We start from the raw sequence: 13159 nt of genomic DNA, 5'->3' as shown, positions 1-13159 counted from the left end.
GGCAGCTGTGTTCTGGAATTTTTTGTGAGGGAGAAACATTTGGAACCTCGTGGCAGTGCTCTGGAATCTTATGTGAGGGACAAAATCTCTGAATCCAGCATCAGTGTTCTGAAATCTCATGTGAGGGACGAACACTCAGAAACCAACAGCAGTGTTCTCGAAGCCTATGAGAGTGAAAAACCCTCAGAACCAAGCAGTATTGTTTTAGAATCCTCTGTGAGGGATAAAATTTCAGTCCCTCGAAGCAGTGTTCTGAAAACATATGTGAGGGGCAAACACTCACAACCCAGCAGCTGGGTTCTGCATTCCTGTGTGAGGGACAAACACTCAGAAGTCAGCAGCAGTGTTCTGGAATCCTTTGTGAGGGACAAAAACTCAGATCCCAGCAACTGTGTTATGGAATCCTATCTGAGGGACAAACTTTCAGACCCTCATAGCAGTGTTGTGGAATCCTAAGTGAGGGACAAACACTCAGAACCCAGCAGCAGTTTCTGGAATCCTAGGAAAGGGACAAACACTCAGAACCAAGCAGCAGTGTTTTGGAATCCTGTTTGAAGGACAAAGATTCAGAACATCGTAGCAGTGTTGTGGAATCCCATGTGAGGGCCAAACAGTCAGAACACAGCAGCAGTGTTCTGGAATCCTTCGTGAGGGACAAACCTTCAGACCCTCGAAGCACTGTTCTGGAATCCTATGTGAGGGACAAACACTCAGAACCCAGCAGGAGTGTTCTGGAATCCTATGTGAGAGACAAACTCTCAGAACACAGCCACTGTATTCTGGAATCTTATATGAAGGAAAAACATTCAGACACTCGTAGAAGTGTTCTGGAATCCTGTGGGAGTGACAAACACTCAGAAACTAGCCAGTCTGTACTGGAATCCTATCTGAGAGAAAAACACTAAGTAATCTGCAGCAGTCCTCTGCAATTCTTTGGTAGGAAAAAACAAGCAGAATCCAGTAGCAGTGTTCTACAATCCTTTGTGAGGGAAAAATATTCAGACCCTCTTAGCAGTGTTCTGGAATCCTATGTGAGGGACAAATGCTCAGAACCCAGCAGCAGTGTTCTGGAATCGTAGTGAGCGAGAAACATTCAGAATTTCGTAGCAGTGCTCTGATATTCTATGTGAGGGGAAACACTCATAACACAGCAGCAGTGCTCTGGAATCGTATGTGAGGGACAAACACTCAGAACCCAGCAGCCGTGTTCTGTAATCCTATGTGATGGACAATCTCTCAGAATACAGCAACTGTGTATTGGAATCCTATCTGAGGGCAAACATTCAGAATCTCATAGCAGTGTTCTGGAATCCTATGTGAGGTACAAATACTCAACATTCAGCCACTGTGCACTGGGATCCTATCTGTGGTCAAACATTCAGAACCTCGTAGAAGTGTTCTGCAGTCCTATGTTAGGGAAAAACACTAAGAAATCTGCAGCAGTGCTCTGGAGTCCTTTGCGAGGGTCAAAGAAACAGAACCCAGTAGCAGTGTTCTGCATTCCTTTTTGAGGGAAATCATTCAGACCCTCTTAGCAGTGTTCTGGAATCCTACGTGTGGGAAAACATTCAGAACTTCATAGCAGTGTTCTGCAATCCTATATGAGGGACGAACACTCAGAATCCAGCAGCAGTGCTCTGGAATCCTTTGGCAGGGAAAAACATTCACACCCATGTAACAGTGTTTTTTAATCCTATGTGAGGTAAAAACATTCAGACCCTCGTAGCATTGTTCTGGAATCCAATATGAGGGACAAATACTCAGAACCCTGTATCAGTGTTCTGGAACCCATTTTGAGGGATAAACATTCAGACCCTCATAGCAGGGTTCTGGAATCATATGTGAGGAACAAACACTAAGAACTCAGCAGCAGTGTTCTGGAAATCTAAGTGAAGGACAAACACTCAGAACCTAGCAGCAGTGTTCTGGAATCCTATGTGATGGAAAAACACTCAGAACACAGCAGCAGTGTTATAGAATCTTTGTGATGATCAAACATTCAGAAGCTCGTAGCAGTGTTCTGGAATCCCATGTGAGGGACAAACTATCAGAATCCAGCCTCTGTGTACTGGAATCCTATCAGAGGGCAAACATTCAGAACCTTATAGAAGTGTTCTGGAATCCTATGTGAGGGACAAACACTAAGAAAACTGCAGCAGTGCTCTGGAATCCTTGTGAGGGACAAACAAAAAGAACCCAGGAGCAGTGTTCTACAATATTTTATGAGGGATAAACATTCAAACCCTAGTAGTATTGTTATGGAAAAGTACATGAGGGACAAACACACAGAACCCAGCAGCAGTGTTCTGGAATCCTTTGGGAGGGAAAAACATTCTGACACTCAAAACAGTGGTCTGGAATCCTATGTCAGGGAAAAATATTCAGACCCTCGTAGCATTGTTCTGGGATCCAATATGAGGGACAAACTCTCAGAACCCAGTAGCAGTGTTCTGGAACTCTTTTTGAGGGATAAACATTCAGACCTTCATACTAGTATTCTGGAATCTTATGTGAGGGACAAACACTCAAAAGCCAGCAGCAGTGTTCTGGATTCCTATGTGATTGACAAACACTCCGAACACAGCAGCAGTGTTCTGGAATCCTGTGTTAGTGACAAACTTTCAGAAATTCGTAGCAGTGTTCCGGAATTCTATGGGAGGGACAAACACTCAGATCTCAGTAGCAGTGTTCTGGAAATCTAAGTGAGGGAAAAACACTCAGAACCCAGCAGGCAGTTTCCTGGAATACTATGTGACGGACAAACACTCAGAACCCAGCAGCAGTATTCTGGAATCCTATGTGAGGGACAAACACTAAGAAATCTGCAGCAGTGCTCTGGAACACTCTGTGAGGTACAAACAGAACCCAGTAGTAGTGTTCTGCAATCTTTCGTGAGAGAAAAACATTCACACCCTCGTAGCAGGGTTCTGAAATCCCATGTGATGGAAAAACATTCAGACCCTCGTAGCAGTGTTCTGGAATCCTATGTGACGGGCAAACACGCATAACATAGCAACAGTGTTCTGGAATCCTATGTGAGGGACAAACACTGAGAAGCCATTAGCAATGTTCTGGGGGCCGAAGTGAGGGACAAACACTCAGAACCCAGCAGCAGTGTTCTGGAATCCAATGTGAGAGACAAACTCTCAGAACCCAGCAGCAGTGTTCCAGAATCTTTTGTGAAGGACAAACACTCACAATCCAGCAGCAGTGTTCTAGAATCCTTTGTGAGGCAAAAACATGCAGAAGCCCTTACCAGTGTTTTGGAATCCTATGTGAAGGAAAAACTCTCAGAACTCAGCAGCAGTGTTCTGGAATCCTAATTGAGGGACAAACACTGAGAACCGAGCATCAGTGTTTCATAATCCTTACGAAGGGAAAAACTTTCACACCCTCGTAACAGTGTTCTGGAATCCAACGTGAAGGAAAAACATTCAGAACCTCGTAGCAGTGTTCTGGAATCCTATATGAGGGTAAAATACACAGAACCAAGCAGCAGAGTCCTGGAACCATTTGTGTGGGATAAACATTCTGACACATTCAGCAGTGTTCTGGAATCCTATATGAGGAAGAAATACACAGAACTCACCAGCAGTGTTCTGGAATCCTATGTGAGGGACAAACACTCAGAGCCCAGCAGCAATGTTCTGGAATCCCATGTGAGTGACACATTTTCAGGACTTCATAGCAGTATTCTGGAATCCTATGTGAGGGACAAACACTCAGAACCCAGCAGCACTGTTCTGGAATCCTAAGTGAGGGAAAAACACATAGAACCCAACAACAGTATTCCAGAACGGTGTGTGAGGGACAAACACTCAGAACCCAGCAACAGTGTTCTAGAATCCTTTGCGAGGGACAAAAGTTCAGAACCCCGTACCAGTGTTCTAGAATCGTAAATGAAAGACAAACAATCAGAATCCAGCCACTCTGTACCGGAATCCTATCTGAGGGCAAATATTCAGAACCTCTTAGAAATGTTCTGGAACCCTATTTGAGGTACAAACACTAAGTAGTCTGCAGGAGTGCTCTGGAATCCTTCGTGAGAGAGAAACAAACAGAACCCAGTAGCAGTGTTCTACAATGCTTTGTGACACAAAAACATTCAGACCCTCCTAGCTGTGTTCTGGAATACCATGTGAGGGAAAAATATTCAGACCCTCATAGCAGTGTTCTGGAATCCTATAAGAGGGCAAAACACTCAGAACCCAACAGCAGTGCTCTGGAATCCTATGTCAGGGACAAACACTCAGAAACTAGCAGGAGTGTTCTGGAATCCTTTGTAAGGGAAAAACAATCAGAGCCTCGCAGCAGTGTTCTGGAATCCTATGTGAGGAGCAAACACTCAGAATCCAGACACTGTATACTGGAATCTTATGTAAGGGCAAATATTCAGAACCTCGTAGAAGTGTTCTGGAAACCTATGTGAGTGGCTAACACTGAGGAATCTGCATCAGTGGTCTGGATCCCTCTGTGAGGGACAAACAAACATAAACCAGTAGCAGTGTTCTACAACCCTTTGTCAGGCAATAACGTTCAGATCCTCGTAACAGTGCTCTGGAATCCTATGTAAGGGAAAAACATTCGGACCCTGGTAGCAGTGTTCTGGAATCCTATGTGAGAGACAAACACTCAGAATCCAGTAGCACAGTTCTGGAGCCCTTTGTGAGGCATAAACATTCAGACACTCGTAGGAGTGTTCTGGAATCCTATGTGAGGGACAAACACTCAGAACCCAGCTGCAGTGTTCTGGAATCCCATGTGAGGGACAGACACTCAGAACCCAGCATCAGTGTTCTGGAACACTATGTGAGAGACAAACTTTCAGAACTTCATAGCAGGGTTCTAGAATTCTATGTGAAGGACAAACACTCAGAACACAGCAGCAGTGTTCTGGAATCCTAAGTGAGGGACAAATACTCAGAACCCAGCAGCAGTGTTCTGGAATCATGTGTGAGGAACAAACACTGAGAACACTGCAGCAGTGTTCTATAATCATTTTTGAGGAACAAACATTCAGAAATACATGTCTGTGTTCTGGAATCCTATGTGAGGGCAAACACTTAGAATCCAGCTTCTGTGTACGGCAATCCTATCTGAGGGCAAACATTCAGAACCTCATAGAAGTGCTCTGGAATCCTATGTGAGTGTTAAACAGTAAGAAATCTGCAGCGATGCTCTGCAATCCTTTGTAAGGAACAAACAACCAGAACCAAGTAGCAGTGTTCCACAATTCTTTGTGAGAATTGTGAAAAACATTCAGACCCTCGAGGCAGTGTTCTGGAATCGTATATGAGGGACAAACACTCAGAACCCAGCAGTAGTGTTCAGGAATCCTTTGGGAGGGAAAAACATTCACACCCTCATAACTGTGTTCAGGAATCCTATGTGAGGGAAAAAAATTCCGACTCTCGTAGCATTGTTCTTTAATCCAATGTGAGGGGCAAACACACAAAACCCAGCATCAGTGTTCTGGAAACGTTTGTGAGGGATAAACATTCAGATCCTCCTAGCAGTGTTCTGGAATCATATGTGAGGGACAAACACTCAGAACGCAGCAGCAGTGTTCTGGAATCATGTGTTAGGGAGAAACACTCAGAACACTGCAGCAGTGTTCTAGAATCATTTTTGAGGGAAAAACGTTCAGAAATACGTATCTGTGTTCTGGAATCCTATGTGAGGGCAAACACTCAGAATCCAGGTTCTGTTAACTGCAATCCCATCTGAGGGCAAACATTCAGAACCTCATAGAAGTGTTCTGGAATCCTATTTGAGGTATAAACAGTAAGAAATCTGCAGCGGTGCTCTGCAATCCTTTGTGAGGAACAAACAACCAGAACCAAGTAGCAGTGTTCCACAATTCTTTGTGAGGGAAAATCATTCAGACCCTCGAGGCAGTGTTCTGGAATCGTATATGAGGGACAAACACTCAGAACCCAGTAGTAGTGTTCAGGATTCCTTTGGGAGGGAAAAACATTCACAACCTCGTAACTGTTCAGAAATTCTATGTGAGGGAAAAACATTCTGACTCTTGTAGCATTGTTCTTTAATCCAATGTGAGGGGCAAACACTCAAAACCCAGTAGCAGTGTTCTGGAAACCTTTGTGATGGATAAACATTCAGACCCTCGTAGCAGTGTTCTGGATTCCTATGTGAGGCATAAACACTCAGAATTCAGCAGCAGTGTTCGGGAATCCTACGTGAGCCACAAACCTTCAGTACTTCGTAGCACTATTCTGGAATTCTATGTGAGGGACAAATACTCAGAACCCAGCAGCAGTGTTCTGGAAACCTAAGTGAGGGACAAACACTCAGAATCCAGCAGCATTCTTCTGGAAATCTATGTGACGGACAAACCCACAGACCCAGCAACATTGTTCTAGAATCATTTGTCAGGGACAACACTCAGAACCCAGCAGCAGTGTTCTAGAATCCTTTGTGAGGGACAAACATTCAGAGCCTCGTACCAGTGTTCTGGAATCCTATGTGAGGGACAAACCCTTAGAATCCAGCCAGTGTGTACTGGAACCGTATCTGAGGGCAAATATTCAGAACCTCATGGTATTGTTCTGGAATGCAATGTGAGGAAAAAACACTAAGAAATCGGCAGCAGTGCTCTGGAATCCTTTGTGTGGGAAAAACAAACAGAACCCAGTAGCAGTGTTCTACAATCTATTATGAGGAAAAAGAATTCAGACCCTCGTAGGTGTGTGTTAGAATCCCATGGGAGGGAAAAATATTCAGACCCTCGTAGCACGGTTCTGGAATCCTATGTGAAGGACAAACACTCAGAACCCAGCTGCAGTGTTCCGTAATCTTTGGGGAAGAAAAACCTTCACACCCTGGTAACAGTGATCTGCAATTCTATGTTACGGAAAAACATTCAGACCCCCGCAGCATAGTTCTGGAATATAATATGAGGGAAAAACACTCAGATCCCAGTACCAGTGCTCTGGAACCGTTTGTGAGGCACAAACACTAAGAACTCAACAGCAGTGTTCCGTAATCCTAAGTGACGGACAAACACTCAGAGCCCAGCAGAAGTGTTCTGAATCCTATGTGAGAGACAGTCTTTCAGAACATCGTAGCAGTGTTCTGGAATTCTATGTGAGGGAAAAACACTCAGAACCCAGTAGCAGTGATCTTGAATCCTAAGTGAAGGACAAACACTCAGAACCCAGCAGCAGTGTTCTGGAATCCTGTGTGAAGGACAAACATTCAGAACACTGCAGCAGTGTTCTAAAATCCTTTGTGAGGGAGAAACATTCAGAAACACGTACGAGTGTTCTGGATTCCTATATGAAGGACAAACACACAGAATCCAGCCACTGTGTACTGGAATCCTATCTGAGTGAAAACATTCGGAACCTCGTAGAAGTGTTCTGGAATCATATGTGAGGGACAAACACTAAGAAATCTGCAGCAGTGCTCTGGAATCCTTTGTTTGGGAGAAACAAACAGAAACCAGTAGCAGTGTTCTACAATCCTTTGTGAGGGAAAAACATTCAAACACTCGTAGCAGTGTTCTGGGATCGTATGTGAGGGAAAAACCTTCAGACCATTGTAGTAGTGTTCTGGAATTCTATGGGAGGGACAAACAAACTGAAACCCGTAGCATTGTTCTGTAATACTGTGTGATCGACAAATATTAAGAACTTCGTAGCAGTGTGCTGGAATTCCATGTGAAGAACAAACACTCAGAAACCAGCAGCAGTGTTTTGCAATCCTATGTGAGGAAGAAACATTCAGAACCTTCTATCAGTGTTCTGGAATGGTATGTGAGGAACAAACACTCAGAACCCAGCAACAGTGTTCTGGAATACCATGTGAGTGACAAACACACAGAACCCAGCAGCAGTGTTCTGGAATCCCATGTGAATGATAAACACTCAGAACCCAGCAGCAGTGTTCTTGAATCCTATGTGAGGGACAAACACTCAGAAAGCAGCCACTGTGCACTGGAATCCTATCTGAGGGACAAACATTCAGACACTAGTAGAAGTGTTCTGTGATCCTATGTGAGGGAAAAACCCTATGAAGCCAGCAGCAGTGCTCTGGAATCCGTTGTGAGGGAAAAAGATTCAGACCCTTCTAGCATTGTTCTGGAATCCTCTGTGAGGGAACAATATTCAGACCCACGTAGCAGTGTTCTGGAATCTTATATGAGGGAAAAACACTCAGAACCCAGCAGCAGTGTTCTGGAATCCTATGTGAAGGGAAAACTTTCAGACCCTGGTAGCAGTGTTGTGATATACTACGTGAGGGAAATAGACCCTAGTAGCAGTGTTCCAGGCTCCTATGTGAGGGTCAAATACTCAGAATCCAGCAGCAGTGTTCTGAAATCCTGTGTGAGGGACCAACATACAGAAGTTCGTTGCAGTGTTCTGGAATCCTTTGTGGGGGCAAACTCTCAGAACCCAGCAACAGTGGTCTGGAGTCCTATGTTAGTAACAAACATTCAGAACCCAGCATTAGTGTTCTGGAATCCTAGGTGAGGGACAAACATTCAGAACCCAGCAACAGTGTTCTGGAATCCTAAGTAAGGGGCAATCACTCAGAACCCAGGCACTGTGTTCTGTTAGCCCATCTCAGGGACAAATATTCAGATACTCCTAGAAGTGTTCTGGAATCATATGTGAGGGACAAACACTCAGAAACCAGCAGCGCTCTAGAATCCTTTGTGAGGGACAAACATACAGAACACAGCAGCAGTGTTCTGCAATCCTATGTGAGGGACAAACACTCAGAAACCAGCAGCAGTGATCTGGAATCCTTTGTGGGAGACAAACATGCAGAACACAGTAGCAGAGTTCTGAAATCCTGCATGAGGGATAAATACTCAGAACCAAGCAGCAGTGCTCTGGAATACTTTGTGAGAGACAAATATTCAGAACCTCATAGCAGTGTTTTGGAATCTTATCTGAGAGACAAACACTCTGAAACCAGCAGCAGTGTTCTGGAATCCCATGTAAGGGACAAACACTCAGAACACAGCAGTAGTGTTCTGTAATCCTATGTGAGTGAATAACACTCAGAACCTAGTAGCGGTGCTCTAGAATCCTTTGTGAGGGCCAAACCTTCATACCCTCAAAGCAGTGTTCTGGAATCCCAAGGGAGGGACAAACACGCAGAACCAAGCAGCATTGTTCTGGAATCCTATGTGAGGAACAAACACTCAGAACCTAGCAGCAGTTCTCTAGAATCCTTTCTGAGGGACAAACACTCACTACACAGCAGAATTGTTCAGGAATCCTATGTGAGTGACAAACATTCAGAAACTCGTAGCAGCGTTCTGGAATCGTATGTGAGGGAAAAACACTCTGAAACCAGCAGTAGTATTTTGGAATCAAATGTGAGGAACAGACATTCAGAACCCAGCAAATGTGTTCTGGAATCCTATGTGAGTGAAAACACACAGAACCCAGCAGCAGTGTTCTAGAATCCCTTGTGAGGGACAAACATTCAGACCATCAAAGAAGTGTTCTGGAATCGTATGTGAGGGACAAACACTCAGAAACCAGCAGCAGTGTTCTGGAATCCTTTATGAGGGATAAACATTCAGAGCAATGTAGCAGTGTTCTGGAATTCTAAGTGAGGGAGAAACACTCAGAACCCAGCAGCAGTGTTCTGGCATCCTAGGTGAGTGACAAACTCACAGAACACAGCAGCAGTGTTCTAGTATCCTTCTTGAGGGAAAAACATTGATACCCTCGAAGCAGTGTTCTGGAATCCTATTTCAGTGACAAACACTCAGAACCCAGCAGCAGTGTTCTGGAATCCTTTGTGATGGACAATCATTCAGACCCTTGTAGCAGTGTTCTGGAATCCTAAGTGAGGGACAAAAACTCAGAATCCAGCAGCAGTCTCTGAAATCCTATGTGAGGGACAAACACTGGGAAACTAGCAGCAGTGTTCTGGAATCCTATGTGAGGGACAAACACTCAGAACCCAGCAGTAGTGTTCTGGAATTCAATGTGAGGGACAAACACTCAGAGCCCAGCCACTGTGTTCTGGAATCCTATCTAAGGGACAAATATTCAGATACTCGTCAAAGTTTTCTGTAATCCCATGTGAGGGACAAACACTCTGAAACCAGCAGTGGTGCTACGGAAAACTTTGTGAGGGACAAATAAACAGAACTCAGCAACAGTGTTCTTCAATCCTTTGTGAGAGAAATCGTTCACACCATCTGAGCACTGTTCTGGAATCCTATGTGAGGGACAAACCCTCAGAACCCAGCATCAGTGCTCCGGGATCCTATGTGAAGGACAAACCCTCAGAACCCAGCAGCAGTGTTCCAAAATCCTATGTGAGTGACAAATCTTCAGAAATTCTTAGCCATGTTCTGCAATCCTACATTAGGGACAAACACTCAGAACCCAGCCACTGTTTTCTGGAATCTTATCTGAGGGACAAACATTGAGGCACTGGTAGAAGTGTTCTGTAATCCTATGTGAGGGACAGACACTCAGTAACCAGCAGCCGTGATCTGGAATCCTCTGTGAGGGACAAACATTCAGACTCTCGTAGCAGTGTACTGGAATCGTACGTGAGGGACAAACACTCAGAATCCAGCAGCAGTGTTGTGGAAACCTACGTGAGGTACAAACATTAACACACTTGTAGCTGTGTTCTCGAATCCTATGTGAGGGTCAAATACTCAGAAACCAGCAGCAATGTTCTGAAGACCTTTGTGAGGTACATATATGAAGACCATGGTAGCAGTGTTCTGTAATCCTATGTGAGGGACAAATATTCAGACGCTCATAGGAGTGTTCTGGAATCCTATGTGAGGGACAAACACTCAGATCCAGCAGCAGTGTTCTGTAATCCTTTCTGAGGGACAAATATTCAGACCCTCGTAGCAGTGTTAGGGAATCCTATATGAGGGACAATCACTGACAACCCAGATGCAGTGTTCTCGAATCGTATGTGAGGTACAAACATTCAGAACCCAGAATCAGTGTTCTGGAATCCTATGTGAGGGAACAACAATCAGAACACAAGTGCATGGTTATGGAATCCAATGTGAGGGACAAACACTCAGAACCCAGCAGCAGTGTTCTGGAAACCTATGTGATTGACAAACATTCAGACCATCCTGGCAGTGTTCTCGAACGCTATGTGAGGGACAAACACTCAGAACCCAGTAGCAGTGTTCTGGAATCCTTTGTGAGGGACAAACATTCAGACCCTCATAGCAGAGTACTGGATTCCTATGTGAGGGAGAAACATTCATAACGTCGTAGCAGTTTTCTGGAATACTATGTGAGGGACAAACAATCAGAACCCAGCAGGAGTGTTCTGGAGTCTGATATGAGGGACAAAACTCAGAACCCAGCAGCAGTGTTCTGGAATCCTATGTAAGTGAGAAACATTCAGAGATTCGTAGTAGTGCTCTGGAATCCTATGTGAAGGAATAACACTCAGAGCCCTTCAGCCGACTTCTGGAATCCTATGTGTGGGAAAATCCGTCAGAACCCTGCAGCTTTGTTCTGGAATCGTATGTGAGTTGACAAACAGTCAGAACCCAGCAGCTGTGTTCTGGAATTATATGTGAGGGACAAAGAGTCAGAACCCACCAGTAGTGTTCTGGAATCCTATGTGGGGATCAACCACTCAACACAGCAGCAGGGTTCTGGAAACATTTGTAAGGGACAAACACTCTTGAAAACGCATTATTTTTCTGGAGTCCTTTGTGAGCGACAATTATTCAGAACCCCGAAGCAGTGTTTTGATTTCGTATGTGAGGGACAAACACTCAAAATCCATCCACTGTGTACAGGAATCATATCTGAGAACAAATATTCTGAACCTCGTAGAAGTGTTCTGGAATCCTATGTGAGGGAAAAACACTAGGAGATCTGCAGCAGTGCATACGAAACCTTTGTAAGGGACAAACAAACAGAACCTGGTAGCAGTGTTCTACAATCCTCGGTGAGGGAAAAACATTCAGACCCCCGTAGCAGTGTTCTGGAATCCTATGTATGGCACAAACATTCAGACCCTCATAGCAGTGTTCTAGAATCCTATGTGAGTGGCAAATATTCAGATCCTCATAGCAGTGTTCTGCAATATTATATGAGGGTCAAACATTCAGACCCTTGTAGCAGTGCTCTGGAATCCTATGTGAGGGACAAACACTCAGAACCGAGCAGCAGTGTTCTGGAATCCTAAGTGAGGGACAAACGCTCAAAACTCAGCAGCAGTGTTCTGGAATCCTATGTGAGGGACAAACTCTCAGACCCCAGGAGCAGTGTTCTGGAATCCTATATGAGGGACAAACACTCAGAACCCAGCAGCAGTGTTCTGGAACACTATGTGTGGGACAAACACTCAGAACCCAGTAGCAATGTTCAAGGATTGAACACAAGGATCACATAGGATCCTTTGTGAGGGAGAAACACTTAGAATCCATCAGCAGTGTTGTAAAATTCTTTGTGAGGGACAATCATTCCGAACATAGTAGCAGTGTTCTGGAATCCTATGTGAGGGACAAATACTCAGATTCCAGCCACTGTGTACTGGAATCTTATCAGAGGGCAAACATTCGGAACCTCGTTGAGGTGTTCTGGAGTCCTGTGGGAGGGAAAAACACTAAGAAATCTGCAGCAGTGCTCTGGAATCCTTTGTGGGGAGAAACAAGCAGAACCCAGTAGCAGTATTCTACAATCCTTTGTGAGGGAAAAACATTGAGACCCTCCTAGCAGTGTTCTGGAATCCTATGTGAGAGAAAAACATTCAGACCCTCGTAGCAGTGTTTCAAAGTCATATGTCACTGACAAACACTCTGAACCCAGCAGCAGTGTTCTGGAATCCCATGTGAGGGACAAACTCTCAGAATCCAGCAGCAGTGTTCTAGAATCCCTTGTGAGTGACAAACACTCAGAACCCAGCAGCAGTGTTGTAGAATCCTTTGTGAGGGACAAACATTCAGAACCTGGAAGTAGTGTTCTGGAATCCCATGGGAGGGACAAACACTCCAATCCCAGAAGCAGTGTTCTCGATTCCTTTGTGAGGGACAAACATTCAGACCCTCGTAGCAGTTATCTGGAATCCTATGTGACAGACAAACACTCAGAAACTAGCAGCAGTGCTCTGTATTCCTATGTGAGGGACAAACACTCAGCACACATCTGCAGTGTTCTGTAATCCTACG

This window comes from Pongo abelii, chromosome 21, assembly GCF_028885655.2.
Source record: "Pongo abelii isolate AG06213 chromosome 21, NHGRI_mPonAbe1-v2.0_pri, whole genome shotgun sequence".
NCBI lineage: Eukaryota > Metazoa > Chordata > Mammalia > Primates > Hominidae > Pongo > Pongo abelii.
The sequence above is the reverse complement of the archived record's forward strand: the minus strand, read 5'-3'. Positions refer to the sequence as shown.